Raw genomic sequence first — 20,568 nt, 5'->3', positions numbered from 1 at the left:
ATAAGGTCGAATCGACGCTGGTCTCAGAAACTCAACATTAGTCACATCAGTCTGAGAAGAATTCTAAATAAAAAACTTGTAATTAGGACACGACAGATACATACATTTTTGACTGATTTCTTTATTTTTTATTCCTGTTCTTATTTTATTTATTTTTATTTTATTCTTTTTTTTATTCTTTTTTTGTATTCCATTTCGTTTTTATATCTAATTCCGGTTTTTTTTTAATTTTTTTTTTTATTTTTTTCTTTTTCTTTTTTTTATTTATTTGGTTGGTTGGTTTAAGGGTGACCCCGCATCGGAGTGCCACATAAACCGCAAGTTGGGTCCGTTGTGTTGCCCTAGAGCTCATTATCTTGTATGATTTCCCCACCTAACCGAGATTTTTATTATAGATTTTGGTCAAAGATATTAATTCGTTTGGAGAATTTGATGAGAGATTCGATTCGACTGAAAGATTGTCAATTGTTGGAGAGCCTAGAAGAGCGAGTCGACTTCTGGCTAGACCGGGACAACTGCACAGCAAATGTCTGCTCGATACTTCCTCATCTTCGTCCTCGCAGTATCTGCACAGGTCGTTTTGAGGAACCCCGAGCCGACGTGCGTGAGTGCCCAAAAGGCAGTGGCCGGTGATAAGAGATATTATATGCCTTAGTTCGTGTTTCGAAAGACTTATAAGGGTTTTTGTCTGTTTCAGATTGTAGGATGGTCAGATTTGTCTGGTCGTAACGCAAGTAGTTTCCACTCGTTTCTTTTTTTTAATTGTTTTCTTTTTTATAGTTTTTTTTTTGTTTTTTAATTTTTTTCTTTTTTTTAATTTGTATTATAGAAAATAAAAATAATTAGATAATAAAATATAAAATTAGAAAAAAATTATAAAAAAATAAAGAGTAGATCGGGCTGAAATTTAATTTTTCAAAAAATAAAAAAAAAAAAATTAAAAAACAAATTAAAAAAAAAATTAAAAAACATATTAAAAAAAAAATTTAAAAAAAGTAAAAAAAATTTAAAAAAGTAAAAAAAAAATTTAAAAAAAGTAAAAAAAAAAAAGAAAAATTAAAAAAAGGAAAAAAATGTAAAAAAAAGGAGAGAAAAAAATTTAAAAGATCCATTTTTAATTTTTTTTTACTTTTAAACTTTTTTTTTCCTTTTAAATTTTTTTTTTGTTTGAAAAATTAAATTGCCGCCAAATATTTTTGAATTTATTTTTTTATAATTTTTTTTTTATAATTTTTTTTTTCTAATTTTTTTTTTCTAATTTTTTTTTCTAATTTTATACTTTACTATCTAATTTTATATAATTTTAAGCTATTATAATTAGGTTTGTTTTTTGGATTTTGTAATAAATTTAGTTTTTTGTATTTTTTTTCTAATTAAATTTTTTATATTTTTTTTTTTAGTTTTGTTTTAGTTTTTTTTATTTGTTTTTAATTTTCCTTTAATTTTTTTTTAATTAAAAAAATTTTTTTTTTTTAATTTTTTCTTGTATTTGTTTTTTTTTTTTGTTATTTATTTTCCAGTTTAAAATTTTTATTTTATTTTTGTCGAAAATGGCTGTTAGAATTTTAGTCCATGAATTTAGTTAAATGAAATATCTATTAAATAGCTTACAAAGAAAATAAAGGAAGAACTCAGTTAAAGGTGAAAACGCTTGGTTCAGCAATAGCTTCAAGAATGTCCCTTTGTCAAAATGGCCGCTGGCGTTCATGCCCACGATTATGCTTACGTAGGGGGCAGCCAAGTAAAACTTTACACTATGTTTTTCGCACGTTTGCTGAAACAGGGGCCGAAACCATTAGAACTGTGCTCCGAAATTGCGCTGCCAGAATAGGACCAGTCGCTGAGACGGTCATTTGCATGAAGTTATGCTGTATCAATTAATTAATTGCCACAATTAATCAGAACGTTTACCGTTTCTAACAAATCAAAAATCATTAAAAAGGTTGCAATAGTATTTTTTCTATATTTTTTCTGTAATTTTCAACTAAGCAGATATCATCAGATTTTTTTCCATTTCATTGGTCTCTAAATTCTCCAATTGTGTTTAAATTACTCTAAAAGCCAATACAAAATCCTTTCTCTTGTTGTTTTTGCTCTACACCTCCCACCTGTGCAATGTGCCTTCATCATTCTTAAAATACACCCAGCCCCTGAACAACCCTTCCCCACCGTTCATTCGGATCGCCCTGCACATGCACATGGAAAAGTATGCATATGAAATAGCGCATAATAAAAGTGAAGACTAATTGCAGCAAAATTCCATTACTGGCACAGCAAACAACAACAAGCACAGCATCAGCACCAACATTCCAGTGCCTCAAGAACTACAACTACACTGATACAGAAAAATGTTACGCGACGCAAAGCAGACAAATGAAGAGTCTAAGATAAAAATCAGCCACAGAAAGTCACTGCAAAATATCTGAGATTTGTTGCTAATCTTAAAGCGAAAATTAGTTCATGTGTAAATTAAAACAAAAAAACGGAGTAAAACAAAAATGTTAATGCATACAATTTTTAAGACAAAGCAATTCAAAACAACAAATACAAAAGCGATGCAATAAAAACTACAGCAATGTATGATTCCGAATGCAATGAGAAATAATGCATGTGAAAACTTGAAACAATCATATAAAAATAAAAATAAATATTAGAAAAAAACCGCTGAGACTAAAGACACGAATCAAAGTTAAAAACAAAGCCAAAGCAACGGTACTACAGCGCTGTAGCTGAAGAGCAAAAAAACTGAACATAAAAATATACTCGCAATAAAACAACACTTAGAAAGTTGGTCACGCATAATTGCAAGTGACGCTGACGCTAACGCTGCAACGGCTACAAATGCTGGCTGCGCAGGCCGATACAATGTTTTATTTTATAGTATGCAGCAATAAAGTTTTTATACGCAGAAAGTAAAAAAAAAACTATTAATAAAATATAGAATTTTCTAAGTGCGGACGCAACCGAACTTTATATGTAACACAGATGTCTAGATATGGCCAATATACTTGTATGTGCAGGGGAGAGCATAACTTAGTGCATGGCGATTATTTTTTTTTTTTTTGTGCATACTTGGAACTTTTTTCTAATTAAGTTTTTCTGTTTTTTCTTTTTTTTTGTTTTTTTGCATATTTACAATTTTTTTATAGTTAAATTTTTTTTGTTTTTGTATAATACTTTTCAGGCTGCAGCCAAAGCCATACAAACTAAACTTTCAAATTTTACCCAAAATTTGAAAAAAAATAGACAAAATATTAATCGAAATTTTGAACCATTTAATCTGAATATTCTTGGGTACGCCGTAACATGGCTCATGAAATTTTGTGCCTACAGATATAAATTTTACCGGAATTGCATTAATCAACTTCGGTACTTGCTGCTCTGCGTAATAATTTGAAATGATCGACCTTCGAGGTGTATATGTACATACATATATACATATCGACAGTAAAGTTAGGATTGATTTTGTAGTGAGATTGAAGATATAGTTATTTTTTATTTTATTTTTCTTATAATCCTAAAATTAAGTTAAATTTTAGACATACATAAATACACCCTTAAATGAAATAATCGAAGCCAATTACGAATGGTGTCGTGCCCACGACAGTCGGTTCTATGTTAAGTACTACACCTCGGCTGCATGGGGAATGGGGAAACGCGTATGGGGAATATTTGTGCTACTACAATCACAAAAACAAGAACTATGGCGATGATCCACATTTTCTCACTTGTCTCTTCTGAGGGTATTTTTTTCGAATATGTTTATGTTTTTGTTTATGTTACAATGCTTAAAATTAAGGCACAAAAATTTTCTTGAACGTTTTTTTTTATTTAGTTTGAAGACATCGCTTTTTTTATTTTATGGGTAGAATTTTTATATTAAAAAAAGTTTATTTTAAAATAAGAAAATTTAAAATAAGAGAATAAGAAATTTAAAATACAAAAAAAAAATTTTTTTTTTTTGTCAATGTTTTTGCATAATGCGTTCTTCAAAACTTCGTAAAAATTATAAATTGTAGCTAAGAAGTATTTTCGGACGGCCCCTATCTACTGCACCAAAACAGGTTTGACTGTATGTGGTTCTGTTTAAAGCATGAGCAATATATGTATTAAACATTAAAATAACAAAAAAAAAATGTTAACTTGGAAAATATAGTAAATATTAAAAAACAAAAACAAATCAAAGAAGTTGGAGAAACCACCCCTAATTTGAAAGCTTATAAAGAGAGTATCTCGAAACAAAAACAAATTTTGACTACCTCAAGAACCATCAAAATGTTATTGTATTTATTAAAGTATTCCCCTTAATTTTTCTGGGGAATGAGTCTAAATAACCAACGACAACGATGCATTTTTTGGCATAACTTTGACATTTGATATTTATACGCGATTTTATTGTTGTAAAGTGCTCGACGATTGCTACGTTTGCTTCTAAGGCGTTATTCATCTCCGAAGTCTTGTTTAACAAATAAAGTATTGTACTTAAAATTGTACACCCTTGCATGATTTTTTTTGTTTCTTGTTTTATTTTATTTTTTTGTTTTTATTATCTATTTTTTTTTTTTGTTTTTCTTTATTTTTTTTTTTTTCAGAAAATTAAAGACCTTTCAGTTTTGAAAGTATGATGTTGCGCTTTCGATACTCCACTTTGTTGGAGAAAAATATATTTTGCGAGTATATTTTTTTGCAGGGTACCAGCAAAAATCTCAAATAGTGAATGCTGAAGTTTTGGATTGCCCAAATGATCTTTCTGACTTGAGACACATTTAAAGCGTTTTTTAGGGGTTTTATCGGGTAAATATATTTTCTTATAAATACAAAATATTTAAATTCACAAAATCAAGACGCCTAGGCACAACCTATTAAAAATTATATTCAAAAGTCAAAAAATAAATAAATAAGAGCTCAATAATCACAAATAAATGAGTTGTCATTTAAGTCAATATAAATCTCATTAACTAATTTTTTAGATAAAAATAAATTTAAATGATTATATATATTTTTTTTCTTTTTAATTTATTTTTTTATTTTTTATACAATAATTTATTTTTTTATTTTGTTATCTTTTTAATTTTTAATCTAAATAGTTTTCAATTCAATTAGTTTTCAATTTATTTAATTTTTAATTTATTTAATTTTTAATTTATTTACTTTATCATTGATTTTTTTGATTGCCCTTTTTATTATATCATTTTAATATTTTTAATTCTATTTTAATAGAATTTTTAATTTAATTTTTTTTTATGGAGATGGAATTTTTAATATTCTTCATTTTTTAGTTTTAATATATTTTTATTTTTTTTTTTCATTTAGTCTTTCTAATATTTTTTTTCCTCAGTTTTTTATCTTTTTATTATTTTTTCAGTTTTTCATCTCTTTAATATTCCTATTTTTCAATATTCCTATTTTTTATCTTTTTAATATTTTAGTTTTTTTATTTAATCTTATAAATTTTTTTTATCTCTTTAATATTTTTAAGTTTTTTTTTTTAATTTTTTTAAATTTTGTTAAATTTTTTTTTAAATTTAATTTTTATTTTTTTTTTAATTTTTTTAAATTCCTTTTTTTAATTTTTTTGTTAATTTTTTTTTTTTAATTTTTTTTAATTTTTTTTTAATTGTGTTTTTTTTTAATTTTTATTATTATTTTATTTTATTTTTTTTTTATATTTTAATAGGTCTATGAATAAGTTCGTGCGGTTTTTTTCGAAATTTGAATTTCGGATCATTCCCATGGCTTTTAAACGTTTGGAAATAGTTGATTGATCAACTCCCAAAGTTTTTGCAACCTCTTCTTGCGTTTGAGCCGGATCTTGATCGAGCAATTCCTCCAATTCGGTATCCATGAACTTTGGCGGCGCGGCCAAAATCACCACTTTTAAAGCGTGCAAACCACTTCTGGCACGTTCGCTCAGCTAGAGCATGCTCACCATAAACTTCCACCAAGATACGATGACTTTCGGCTGCTTTTTTCTTCATATTAAAGAATTCCCCGCAAAAACACATTATTTGGCACGAAATTCGACATTTTCAAGTGTGGTAAAAATATTGTTGTTTACGCTTCAAATAAAAAACTTATACTGACGTTTGTGCCTTACGACAGTAGCTCTCCAATGAATGTTTGGAAATGTGGATCGATGGAATAATAATCAAGTTACGCCATCTGTTGTAAAACCGCACGAACTTATCCATAGACCAATAAATTTTTTTTATTTTTTTTAAATAAAAAAAATTATTTTACCTTTAATTTCTTTATTTGCCGTTTTTATTATATTTTTTTAATATTTTTAATTTAACTTTTTTTAGGACTTTTAATTAAATTTTTAATTTTTGGTTGGAGATGGAATTTTTAAAATATCTAAATTCACAAAATCAAGACGCCTAGGCACATCCTAATAAAAATTATATTCAAAAGTCGAAAATAAATAAATAAAAGTTCAAGCATCACAAAATAATGAATTGCCATTTAAGTCAATATAAATCTCATTAACTAATTGTTTAGGTGATAATAAATTTACCTCAATTGCCCAAATGTATTTATTGCTATACTCAATCAACACATAAATTCTCAAAAAAGACTACATATCTGCCCAACAATACACATAATTACCAAATGTTGTTGGTGAATGTTATCCATAAAGCATTCCATAATTTACAACAAGAGAAACAAGCACACACATCGCACACATTCTTCAAAAGAGACATAACACAAGCATTTTTTTGTTTCTTTTTTTTCTTAGCAGAAGATGTAAAAGAAATATGTCAACACGATGATGTCACGCGGTGTGACATGAGGAGAAACATCAGGGTGGAGAAACATAACTGTTGAGACAGAATTTTAAAATAAAGACCAAGTTTATCTTTTGCTTACTATTCATCTTGAACTTATCTACTGGTTCTGTATGAATAGCAGTTAGAAATTTTATTTTGACAAATTTTCGAGTTGTTTCACTTTAAATATTCTGTGCAATACATACGTGCGTACATAATTAGCAAAACGCAAAAGTGCTGCTGACGAATAAGCGAATCAATGGTAGCGAACTAAGAAATTCTCAAACGGCCACAAACAAAAAACCCTCGCCTATGGTTTGTTGTCGCTGTGTGTTGGTTTTGTTGTTACAATTGCTTATGTTTGCTATGCGCACGCTCGCGCTGTGCTTAAATGAAACATTGTGCGAGTGTGAATACAACGACCGTGTGGCCTAATGGATAAGGCGTCGGACTTCGGATCCGAAGATTGCAGGTTCGAGTCCTGTCACGGTCGCAGAAACTTAATTTTTTTTTTTAATTTAATATTTCTGCTTTTTCAACAACATTTTTTATTATTACTTTTTTTTTCTTTTTAATTTTATTTATTATTTATTAGAATTATTTAAATTTTATATTTTCGCTATTATTAACCAATTTCGCACTATTCTATTTTATTTTTTTAGTTATTACTTTTTTCAGCTTCCTATTTATTGTTACTTGCCATCAGTTTACTTATTATTTCTTAATGTTCTAAATTTTTTTATACCTTATTTCCAGTACAATTTATTACTTTAGTTTAAATTTTTCTTTGCTTAAGATTTTCAATTGCTCTTCTTATTTTATCCTTTTAGTACTTTTAATTAATTTATTTTTTTCATCTTCTAATATTCTTCATTTTCTAGTTCATCTTTCAATTTTATAAATTTTACATTTTGAATATTTTTTAGTTTTTTTCTTTTTAATATTTTTAATATTTTTTATTTTTTTATGTTTTATTTCTTATCCCTCTAATTTTTAATTAATTAAATTGTTCATTAATTTATTATATCTTTTTAATATTTTTAATTTTACTATTAATTTTTTTCTTGTTTAAGTATCCTTGATTATTTTAGTTTATGTTTTTAACATATATATATTTTTTATTTATTTTCTAATATTTGTTTTATTTTTTATTTTTTTATATTTTTTATATTTCATTTTTTTATATTTTTAAATTATTTAATTGTTCATTAATTTTTTTAATTGCCTTTTTTATTATATTCTTTCAATATTTTTAATTTTATTTGTTTATGAATTTCATCTTCTCCATTCCATATTTCTTCGTTTTTTAGTTTATATTTTTAATATATTTTATTTTTTTTTTAATCTTTCTTTTTTTAGTTTATCCTTTTAACATATATATATTTTTTTATTTAGTTTCTCTAATATTTTTTATATTTCTTTATATTTATAATTTTTTAGTTTTCTGTTTTTTATTATTGATATTTCTTATTTTTGTATCTCTTTAATATTTTTAACCTTTTTGACATTTTTTTGTTTGTTTAGTTTTTTATTTTTCCATTTTTTATTATAGTCTTTTAATATTATTATTTTTAATTTTATTTTTTTATTCCATTTTTTTCTTAATTTTTTCGTTTATCTTTTTAGTAGATTTTTGTTTAATCTTCCTAATGTTTTTATTTATAAAAATTCTTATTTATTTTTTTATATTTTTAATATTTCTTACTTTTTTATCTTTTTAAAATTTAAAATTTTTTTTATTTTATCATTTTCATTTTTTTTTTTATCTTTTTAATATTTTTTATTTCCTTAGCATTTTAATATTTTTTATTTCTTTATCTTTTAATATTTCTTATTTTTTTATCTTTTCAAAATTTTTAATTTTTTTTTTGTCATCTTTTTGTTTTTTATCCTTTTAGAATTTTACACTTTTATTATTTTTTTTTAATTTTTTTTATCTTTTAAATATTTTTTATTTTTTATCGTTAAAAAAATTAGTTTATCTTTTTAACATTCTAAATGTTTATATCTGTTTTTAAATTTTTTTTTTAATGTTTTGTTCATGGTTTTTAGTTGTTTTTTTTTTGTATATGCATATTTTATATTAGTTTTTATTGAATTTTTTTAACTTTAATTAAATGCACTAATTATTTCAAAATTTAATTTTTTTTTTCAATTTATTTTATTTAAATTTTTTTAATTTATTTAAATTTTAGTTTTTTAATTCTTATTTTTTTTTAATTACTTTGTGTTTTTTTTTACTTTTTTACTTTTTTATTTGTATTTTTTTACTTTGTGTTTTTTTTTTTTAATTTTTTTATTTTTATTATTTTACCTTTTTTTAATTTATTTGATTTTATTTTTTTAACTTTTATCTATTTTATTTAAATTTTTTTAATGTGTTTTATTTCAAATTTCATTTTATTTAAAATTTCTTTTCTATTTCTTTTATTTAAAGTTTTTTTTTATTTCTTTTATTTAATTTTTTTTTTCTAATTTATTTATTTCATTTAAAAATTTTTGTTTGCTTATTTAAATTTTACTTTTTTAATTTATATTATTTAATTAGTTTTATATTTTGTTTATTCATTTTATTTAAAATTTTTTACTTTCGTTTATTTAAGGGGGAACACCGCTGTGATTTTTCTAAAAACATGGATTTTTTTTTGCATTTTCTTAAAGTAGATGTATTCAAAAATATGTAAAAAAATGTAACTTAAAATCTTGAAAATTGACGAAGTTATAATAATGCAATGCAATAAGTGCAGGTAGTGAGTTACAACGGCCAATGAAGACTTTAAACGCGTTTTTCCCAAAACGACTTTTCTGAACACGGTGGTCTCGATTTCTCGAAGACTTATGAACCGATTTTATTGTAATATTTTTTTAAATTTTTGTACGTGTATTGTATTGGTACAGTCGTACATAGCAGTTTTTAAAAATTCCAAAAAATAATATTTTTTCAAGCCTTTCGAAAACAAAACAAAAGGGTAAAAGCACAAACTCACAACACAAACCTTTTTTTTAATTTTTTTTAATGTATTTTATTTCTATTTTTTTAATTTATTTCATATAATTTTTTTTTTACTTTATTTAATTTTTTTTTAATTTATTTAATTTTTTTTTAATTTATTTAATTTTTTTTTAATTTATTTAATTTTTTTTTAATTTTTATTTTATTACTATTTATATTTTCTATTTTTTATATTTTTTTCTACTTTGTTTTACTTTTTTTATTATTTTTACTTTTTTAATTTTTTTTTACTATCTTTTATTTTACTTTTCTTAAGTTATTTTATTTAAAATTTTTTTAATGTATTTTATTTCAAATTTAAAAAAAATTGTTTACAACTTATTTTATTCAATTTTTTTTTTAATTTATTTTATTTAAAAGTTTTTAAAATTTATTTTATTTAAAAGTTTTTTAAATTTATTTTATTTAAAATTTGTTTTAGTGTATTTTTCCAATTTTTTTTTTATTTATTTCATTTAATTTTTTTTTTTAATTTATTTAATTTTTTTTAATTTTTATTTTATTAATATTTATATTTTCTATTTTTTAATTATATTTTTTTTCTACTTTGTTTTACTTTTTTTATTATTTTAATTTTTTTTACTTTCTTTTATTTTACTTTTCTTAAGTTATTTTATTTAAAATTTTTTTATGTTTTTATATCAAATTTAAAAAAAAATTGTTTACAACTTATTTTATTAAATTTTTTTTTATTTATTTTATTTACAAGTTTTTTAAAATTATTTTATTGAAAATTTGTTTGTAATTTTTTTTATTTTTATTTGTTGTTTTTTTGTTTGTTTTTTTTCATTTTTTTTTTTTTGTTCATTTATCAGCGCGCGTCGAGTTAATTTACTTCTGATTTACTTGTTTTAATTAATTCACACATTTTTAGTTCAAATTTCTATTATAGCTTTCTAGCATTTTTATTATTTATAGGATTTCATTTTCCTCCAACTAATATTTATTATTTCAGCATTTATTTTCATTATTTCATATTTTATTTATACGCATTTAATTTAATTGAATGATTTTATAACTTTTAATAACGTTTTTAAAACCCGTTTATTATTACTCCAATTTATATGGGCTATTGTTTTCCATGCCATATAATTATATAGAAATGCATACATAAATAGACTAACCTAGTAAATTTTAATAAATTTGCTCAGCTTTTTTCGAAAGACAAATCGTTAACAACTTTAAAACGAGTTAGTCATAAGAACTAAAAACAAAATATTTTTATTTTCACCATTTTTAGCTCTGAATATTTGTAGAAGTGTACACACATACATATCTATACCTGTGTATGTGTGTATAGGTGTTGAAAACTCTTCATGAACGACTTTACACGATTTTTTTCTTTACTTCTTTGTTTTCTTCACCCATTTCGATGGCAGCCCAAATTAAGAGGGGACCTAAAACGAGCAACAACAGCGGCGTCTTTTTATTGTTGGTGTATATTTAGCGTAACAAATTACCCGAAACAACAATAACAAGAACACGTTGAGTTGGAGTAGCTCGCAAAAACGTGGTAACTTAAACTAAGCCACGGTAAAACGAAAACATAATAACAGTGGTTGATTATATTTTACCGCTAATTTGAGTTGAACAACTCGCTGCGCTAAGGAAGAAAAAAAACACAGCTTCTAATAAACTCGTACAAAGTATAAAAAGCGCACCATGAAAGCGCGAAAAGCGTAAGAAATTTCCCAGGCATAATAATGCTGGCTCACATATGGACAAACATACTTACATACAGAGAAAAATAAATTACATGTATATTTACGGATGGGTAGGTACTACAGTGGCGGACATGTAAATCGGTATCAGTTGCAGATCGGGTTTTTCTTACATATTTCGTGGTCAATGTTTCTTCGAGTATTCCATACGCATCTCAGCCTTGCGTCAATGCAACGGATATACTCATCTCTTCCTGTTCTCCCTACTCCCTGAAGCTGATGAACTGGCTAGACAGGGGTCATCCTATAACGAATCCGAAGCGTTAGAAAGAGGCTGTCCCCAAGGTGTACGCAAAAAGGAGATCTTCTCGCTTAGGCAGATGGACTAAGACGGATACCTGCAAAATAACTAAACAAACGTGGCCCAATTTCAACAAATCCAAAACTGGTGAGTTTTTAAGAAAGCCACGAGCAGACATATTCAGAATTATGTCAACAATAACCGGCGAGTGACCTTTGGGAGCCAAAGCCAAGAAGATGAGGTGACCGTACAACGATAGATGTGTAGAGCTGCAATTAAGAAGAGTCTAAGGAAACACTACATATTTCACAATCTGTGTGAGTGTTCAAGTCTAGGTTCGCTACGACATAGAATTCTGGGAGAAATCTCGTTAGTTAACTTGAAAGAAATTGCAGAAAATCAAATAGACGACATAGGCAAACTCATAGTCAAATCAAGATGGTTCGACTAACAAACAAAAACAGTGGTTCTAAAATGGCATCTTTTATGCTGATTGGGTCTGGGCTAACATTCTGAGATTTGAGTGCATTACGCAACGTCAAGCCACCGTGGCCAGAACGAACTCGCGACCTTGCACGTTTACGCACTAGCTCAGCAGTCGCTGAGTTAACGAGAGGTCCATCTTTTCAGGAGCAGGTCATCCGATGAAACCGTCTTTAGGGTCCCCTGTCTAGACACCTCCTAAGCCCAGCAGTTTCCCTCTATGTGACCGAGAACACATATGAGCCAAGTATCGAAGTATTCGGATGCAATCGAGAGAGAAATCAGGCATTCCCCAGCTAATTTTGAAGGCATAAACAACGAGCCCAAAGCCCTAATTGCCTTTTGGCTGTCGGAGTTGATATTTACATCCTTTACTGCAATTACAGAAGTCAGCAGCCAATCCACTGCTTCCTTAATTGCGACTATTACCGCTTCGAAAATACTACAGTGAACCGAAAACCCAAATTTGGCCTTGATGGGGAACTCCTTACAGAATACTCCCCCACCAACTCTTCCGTCAAACATTGAGCCATTCGTAAACATATCGTTGCCATGCCTTGCCTGGAAATTTTGCTCCTCCCTTGAGGGAATATGAATGGAAAAAGTTCCGCTCGGACCTAGCAAGGGTGTTCAATGATCCAGTAACAACAACAACGGGAAAAAATAGCTCCAAAACAGACCAGATTAGCAAAAGAGGCAATACGACCTGATTTTACTTGATGACAATAAACAAACGCACCGAGCAAATAAAATGCCAGAAGCAGTTAACTGGGAAGCACTGGCCCTCATATGACTCATAAGACAAAATTAGCGGTAATTTACTTGCAGTTCGGAACTTCGGTTCTTTTGAGAATTAAAAAGAAAAACCTCGATTACTGAAGTTGAAACATTTTTCGCGCGAGAAATTCACAAATAGCCTGGTAGTTAAGTAGGCGATATGAATGAAGTAACACTCTGCTACTTAGGGAGTAGCACTAAAGCGCTGTTTTGCTACCATTATAAGATCTCCAACAGGCAGATACCTGCAATCAGCCAGAGCTGTTGATCTAATAGAGAAGATTGATGGGATTTAGCTTGGCGCACTGCCCTAGGCTATCAAAAAAAGGAGCATCCAGTGATCTTAATCGTCGAGCTGCCAAACCCGCACATTCAAAGAGAAAGTGCTCAATAGTCTCCTTCACTGAAAGGTCGCCACAGCTTCTGCAATGGGGATTAAATGGTAAACCTTGCTTTCCGCGTATGAGTCGATCGTCCAATGACTGGTAAACACGAATGGCGTGGAGTCGTGAGGACTTTCTGAGTCCTCCGTCTATGTATTGGGACCACATAGTTTTCGAAATAGCACATGAGGAAATGGAGCTCCATTTTTTCTACGTTTTCCTGAGAAATAAGTTGTGTAATTCCCCTTTAACAACGGTCAGGGGGATGCCGATGAGAAAAATGTTTAGGTAAGAATGCGTGCTTTGTATTTAAATATTGGATATTTTTGAATAAGAAAACTAGTTTTTTTTTTAATTCCGATTTCAAAAAAATTGTTTTAATTTCATTTTAAATCATCTTTTTTTTTAATAAATATATAAAATTACAAATTGATTTCTTTTTAAATATAATATAATATTTTTTTCAATATATTTTTTTTAATATATTTTTTTTTAATATTTTTTTTTAATATTTTTTTTTAATATTTTTTTTTGGTTGGTTGGTTGTGTTGCCCTAGAGCTCATTATCTTGTATGATTTCCCCACCTAACCGAGAGTTTTACTATATATTTTGGTCCAAGATATTTATTCGTTTCGAGAATTTAATGAGAGATTCGATTTTCCGGTCCGAGAGTACTGAAAGATTGTCAATTGTTGGAGAGCCTAGAAGAGCGAGTTGACTTCTGGCTAGACCGGGACAACTGCATAGCAAATGCCTGCCTACACTGTCGACACTATTTTTTTTTAATATACATTTTTTTTAATATATTTTTTTTTTAATTTTGTTTATATATTTTTTTATATATATTTTTTTAAATATTTTTTTCTTATATACATATATATTTTTTTAATACATTTTTTTCAATATTTTGTTTTTAAATATTTTTTTAATATCAATTTTTTTAACATATTTTTTTTAATATATTTTGTTTTAATATTCTTTTTTCAATATTTTTTTTCAATAATTTTTTAAATATTTTTTTTTAAATATATTTTTTTTTAATATATTTTTTTTTAATATATTTTTTTTTATATATTTTTTGTTAATATTTTTTTTAATATTTTGTTTTAATAATTTTTTTTTTAATATTTTTACTTTTTTATTTCTTTTTTATTTGTTTTTTTTTTTCAAAGGGCGCCGCATATTCATGCCCGCCACTGTAAACTCAACTCTTAGTGTATAAGCGCAGTCATAGTATTTATGTAGCGTAAGAAATCATGCAAAGTTTGAACAGAGAATTTTGAAGTGGGAAAATGAAATACAAGAATACAGGAACAAATTAACCTGCCCGTCCCACTTGGCGTTCTTTTACCTGCTGATTTGACAAAGAAGCAAGAAAAAACACTAGCGGGGCTGACTGGTTGTTTGGTAGGCGGCACAAAAAGCTGTCAGTGTCAGTCTAAGCTCCAGCAACGGTTGGCATCAGCACCTCGATTGTTAGTGGAGACGCTTACAAACACACAAACATACAAATGTATGAGTAGAGGTTGGTGTGTACCAGAGAACTGCACCGGCTCAGTGTAAAACATTCATACGCTTCGCTTGAACAAAAAAACAGGCCTTTGCGTTCAAATGATTGAACTTGTTCAAATAAGTTATTGTCATTGTTTATTTCAGCTCAATCAAATCATGTGCTGCGTTTTAGCTCTCCGATGCTATCACCAATCGTCTTCATAGCAGCCGTTTCGGGTATTTGCTCGTTCGGCTATACATTCATTTTTTTGAGCAAGAATAAAAGGGCTATAGAGCCAAATGAGCCGGTTTGAACACGTATGATCCCGCATGAGTTTTTGCTTGTAACTAACGATAGCAAAGTAAAAGCAAAATTTTAAAGCAAAAACACTATATTTTCATATTTGTTTTTTTTTTTTCTTAAAACTTATAGTAAAACACGAAAGAAAATAATGTAAATAAGGAAACATTGCTGAAACCAACCAATCCTTTCAAATACGAAACGCAATTTACAGCGTACATTGTACGCCAACGCTCGAGTGCTCGAACATGTGCTATTTACAATAATGACAATTACTTCTTTGAACAAGTTTGATCGTTTGAACGTAAAGGCCGATGCTAATTTCATTCAATGCTGCTTTTTGTTCAATGATTAGATTTGAGCCGAAGACATTAGATCATACGTGTTGACTGAGCTGAACTACGCGTTCGCCTGCATGAGCTGACTGCACATGACCAAATATTTTGGTTCAATTGACTGAATGTGAAGCAAGAAATTTAACGTATGAACAACTCAAGAAAACAGTGAGCCATGCAGGTCTCTGGTGTGTACACAACCAATTAGGCCCAGTGAGAAATTTGCGCACCAAGACATGCGATGTAATTAAGAATTATTATATAAAAATGGAAATGTTTTCGTTTAGTTTTGGCTACCCAGCAGTTTACTTGCCATTTGTTTATTTATTTAATTTTTTGTTTCTTTTGCTTTGTGCGTTAAAAATTTCTTTCACATTGAGCTGTGCGAACTTTTTTGTATGTATGTGTGTGTGTGTGTGTATCTATAAAACAGCGCCTCCAGGGGGTCTACGTGTCATTTATATTTATATCCATGTATTTCCTCACCTTCGCCGCAACGCGCCTCACTGAGACTGCGTTACGTCAGGTGCTCAATCTTCTGGGAGTACATCTTTTTTGTTTTTGTTTTTTTTTTCTTGTCTACTGTTCGCATTCGTTGAATTGTCTTGGTAGTTTGCACCGAGTTTTTGTGTGAAATTCTATTTTATCTGAGCCATATACGCAGCTACTTGGAATAATTAAAGCTACGGCAGGCAATGGTTGAGATTCGCGCGCGGGTGAGCGAATTCGAAACAAAGCACAACAGACTCGACGGACGGCCTACATTCGCGTCGATTTCAAACGCACAATTAATTATCATTTTAATACCACAGAGTTTGTTTGAAAATTTAAGCGGATAGTAGCGAAATTTGTATGCCATGTCTCTTTGCACCCGCTCGCCGCGCCAACATCAGCGAAAAATCGGCTCAAGTGTTTAGTGAAGATTTTCCACTGCAGCATTTGTTGTTCGAATTATTATTTTTATTTGTTTAATTGATTTCGCTTTTTCCCCCCATTTGTGTCTGGCTTTCGCTTTTCAACAACTGATAAATAAACACCAGCATTTTTTACACCAAAAAAATGTAATTTGAATGCAATGCAATAGTGAGTTTTATTTTCTATTTGCCAAAGCTAATAGTGATATTTTATATGAGGGGTGTACATAATAATAGGCTGGCATGAGGAGACCATTTCTAACCGCACGAAGCAAGCCCTCAGTATAATAAGCAAATGGCACACCGGCAAAGGACTCTCTATTAACCCATCGAAAACTGCGCTAGTGCCGTTCACTAGGAAAAGGAACATCAAGAGTAAATGTGTCCTATCCTAAATGAACCGACTCTTCAACTCTCCACAAAAACGACCGACTACCTGGGTATCAACCATGATGGAAAGAATAATAAGATGGCGCGTATGGTGGTACCGTTACTTCGCACTCAGGGAATTTGAAAATGAGTGACGTCATACTAGCGCAATTTGTGACCAGTATGGCCAGATTACCATTTTCGTAACTTAATTTAGCATTTTTTTGTTATTTAGTCTCAGAGTTTTAGTGCTCTCTTCATGACATTTTTCTAGCCTGTTCTAATTAAAATGTAATGTTTATAATTTTGTAAAATATAAATTTTTTGAAAATTAGTTAAATAATTCACTCAGTTTTATTTAGCTTTACTTTTTTTAACATCTCACATTGCCCGCGATTGCGGTTATTGTTGTTGTTCTTCTGCTTTCAGCAGTCAACTCTCTCTCTCGCTACTGCAATGTTGCCTAGCTTTGGGTATAAAAACGCATTAAAAGGCCCATTTAAAGAAAATAAAATACCAAATTTTCATTCAATTACTTAAAGAACTTTGTATGCGTGACAAATTGTCTTTAAAATGTGCGTTTTTTTAAATAAATGTGTTATGGTTATGTACAATTTAATTTATAAGTTTTTTGCTGAGAGAAACTCTTTTGTTAAGAGAACGACTTTTTTATTATATTTCAGGTTATGTAACAAGATAAGGCACTCGTTTTGTAAAAATGATTTCGTTATATTTTCTGGTATTTTGTTGCTTATTTTTACTATAAATACACCTCTTGATGCCCTTTGTTCCACTAAGAATTGAGGACCGGAAGAAACGATTACACCTCTATCATTCAACCTTGGGTATCAACCTTGCCAAATTGTTCACTTGGTACTCTCTCTTGAAAAAGTTACTGCAAAGGCCACAAGAGCATTCTTTGCCTGCACAAACCTCATCTGTATCGGTATAACAGGAGCAATGTAAAGAAGCCCAACTGACTCATTAGGTGTGTTCCTATGCATACCACCGCTTCCCATTTAAGTCGAAAAAGAAGCACGCTTGAGCGCTTTACGTTTAAAAGGCATCTCAGATCTAAAAAGTGGAGATATGAAAGGACATTTAAAGATCTTAGAGGACTTCCGACATACTCCTATTCTTTATAGGGTGGATACATTATCTCCCAAACCCATTCTCTTCAGGAATTTCCAAGTTCTTATTAATAAACCTACGACCTGGACAAATAATTCGATCACCGTCAAACCTGGAGCCCAGATATGGGACACTGATGGTTCGAAATTAGAAGAAGGTAGAATAGGAGCGGGAATCAGTGGACCTAAATTCAAAAAAATCGATTGGGTCTCTACCCAACAACCTTCCAGGTAAAAATACATGCCATTGAGATATGTATGAAGGGAATGTCTTCACAGAAAAATGAGAGGAACCCACATTTACATACGTTCGGATAGTCAGGCGGCTTTGAAAGCTCTTCTGTCAGCTAAAATCACCTCAAAAATGGTGCATGACTGCCGGAACCTTCGGAACATGCTAGGAACTTCAATACAGTATTATTGGGCCGGTCAGTGTAGTGTAAATCACCGGTCGTCTTCGTCTAGCTCATCTAACGGTAGGGCCAGGAAGCTTGCTGTTTCGACAGGTTGGGTCCAGAAGTAGAAAGGTGTTAGATGAATGGGTTTGATGGGGCATGTGAAAAGGTGGTTAGTGTCGTGCGGGGGCCTTCATATGTCGGACATATGTTTAGTATGTCGGGATCTATCCTGGATAGATATAGAGTTTAACCTGCTACAGTATCCAGAAAGTAATTGTGCCAAGGTTTTGCGGGACTCTCGGAGAAGCTGGAGCTCTTCATCTGCAATGGGTGGTGGTTGGACTTCGATTACGGCATTCACTGGGCGGGAACTTAAGAAGGTGGTAATGGTCTCCCGATGAATGTCGTTTATTGTCTGTCTGTACACTGTTTGCTCCAGTAATTGTCGGTCACTTTTGTCCTGGATCTCGTCGGCGTAATTGAGGAGGTGCCTCCTGACGTGCCTGGAAGGCGGCTTGGGCTAAAGCAGGTGTCTGCATAGGTGGGACCTGCGGTAACACCCTAACAGGAACTGCTTGCTGAGCAGTTTGTTGCGCTCTTTCACGCGGAACATCTGAGCTTCGTCGTGTAGATGTTGAAGTGGTGACATCAGTAGACATGCCGTCGCAGTCCGAATGGCAGTGTTTTGGCAAGTCTGAAGCTTCGTCCACTGCGACGCACTAGTTCCAGGCGACCAGACAATCGCAGCATAGTTTAGAACCGGTCGGCTAATTGCCTTAAATGCCGATAGCAACATGGGGGACTGCAATAGCGGATCATCAATGTGGCGCTCTATCTTGTAAAATGGCATGAGTTTGTCTACTCAGCAAAGAGCACAAGACACTCCAGGTAGGTATCTATCTTTGTCTGGGAACGCATTTCTTAATATTAACGTTTGAAGTAGTTAGCTGATTTTCAAACAACTTCCCTGGCAAAGCTTTTCGAGGGAGAAAATTTCCCTTCGTTGAGTGTCGCATTTTTAGAGTCGAACGCATACTTTTTTCGTCTGATTGCATTTAAGGTAGATGCACCCTTACCGTATCGAAATCCATTAAGAAACAATTGGAACAGATTAAAAAATTTAGTACAAAACAGAATAGGAAGGATTCCGAACCACCTATTCGCTCTCACGAAAAACCTTAAGAGTAGGGTTATATCATTGGAGAAGGCATTTAGTAAAGCTTACCAAATGTCGTGTCCTATAGTATGGTATATAGCAAAAAAACTCACCCTCCTGTGGAGCAGTGAGCTTTTAAAACTAAAAGAAGAATCAAGATAAGCCTTTAACCTTAGCTACTCGACAGGTAATTAGGAATTATAGAGAGAAAGTCGGAGACAGTACAAGAAGGCAATTAGGGCCGCCTAGAAAGAGAGCTGGAAAGAGTTTATCGAATCTATCAGAGATTCTGCTTGAGTTAGCTTTATCGCTCAATGGCATCTTGGGATGATACTGGCAGAAGAACCTCTTTTAAACACTCATTTTCCGGGATGCAGAGTCCACGAAAGTGGGATTGGAATTGGTATTAGGCGGAGACAAAATGGTCCACAGCATCTTGCAGATGTAATACGAGTAATTACGAAGGAGAAAGTTGCATGCCCAATCAAATCTTTTTAAACTCTCAAATCTCCGGATCTTAATGGGATGTTACAGGAAACCCTGCTTGTTTAAACTTAAGCAATTTTCTGGATAGTTGGAAACTAACCAAGGTTGTCTTCGTACCAAAAGTAGGTAGGAGGGGACATGAATCGGTGAAGGATTTCAGACCAATCAGTCTCTGGTCCTTCTTTTAAGAACTTTTGAAAGGCTTTTGGATATACATATATACACCTTAGAAACTCATTGGAAAGTGGCATGCATACCTTAAAGCCAAATCTACGGAAACAGCGCTTTACGAGGTTATCCGAACAATAGAGTGCTCTCTCCAAAGTACACGTCTACACCATGACAGCTTCTTGGATATAGAAGGCGCATTTAATAACGTACCGATGCCAAGCAACGGGCGCTGATACACTTAGGGATGGACAATTGCATTAGTAGTTGGCCATCTCTATGCCAGAAACCAGGATCATTAGAGTTCATATGGGTAATATCAACGTAAGTAATAAGGTTGATAGAGGTACTCCACAGAAGGGAGTACTGCGTTGTTGTTGTTTTTGTAGCATAAACATTGCCCGTGCATATACGAGGAATGCTGCTGAGGT

General features: G+C 30.4%; 1 protein-coding gene and 1 non-coding gene across 6 annotated transcripts in view; one reads left to right on the top strand and one right to left on the bottom strand.

The window, feature by feature from the left end:
* Positions 1-20,568, bottom strand: part of LOC129237086 (ras-related protein Ral-a) — a 92,448-nt gene that overhangs the window by 46,817 nt on the left and 25,063 nt on the right. The window lies entirely within an intron of this gene.
* On the top strand, positions 7,191-7,263 carry Trnar-ucg (transfer RNA arginine (anticodon UCG)). Its single transcript has one exon. It is a non-coding gene; the product is annotated as a tRNA-Arg (tRNA).

This window comes from Anastrepha obliqua, chromosome 2, assembly GCF_027943255.1.
Source record: "Anastrepha obliqua isolate idAnaObli1 chromosome 2, idAnaObli1_1.0, whole genome shotgun sequence".
Taxonomy (NCBI): Eukaryota; Metazoa; Arthropoda; class Insecta; order Diptera; family Tephritidae; genus Anastrepha; species Anastrepha obliqua.
Note: the sequence above shows the minus strand (reverse complement) of the source record. Positions and strands in the feature narration are given on the sequence as shown.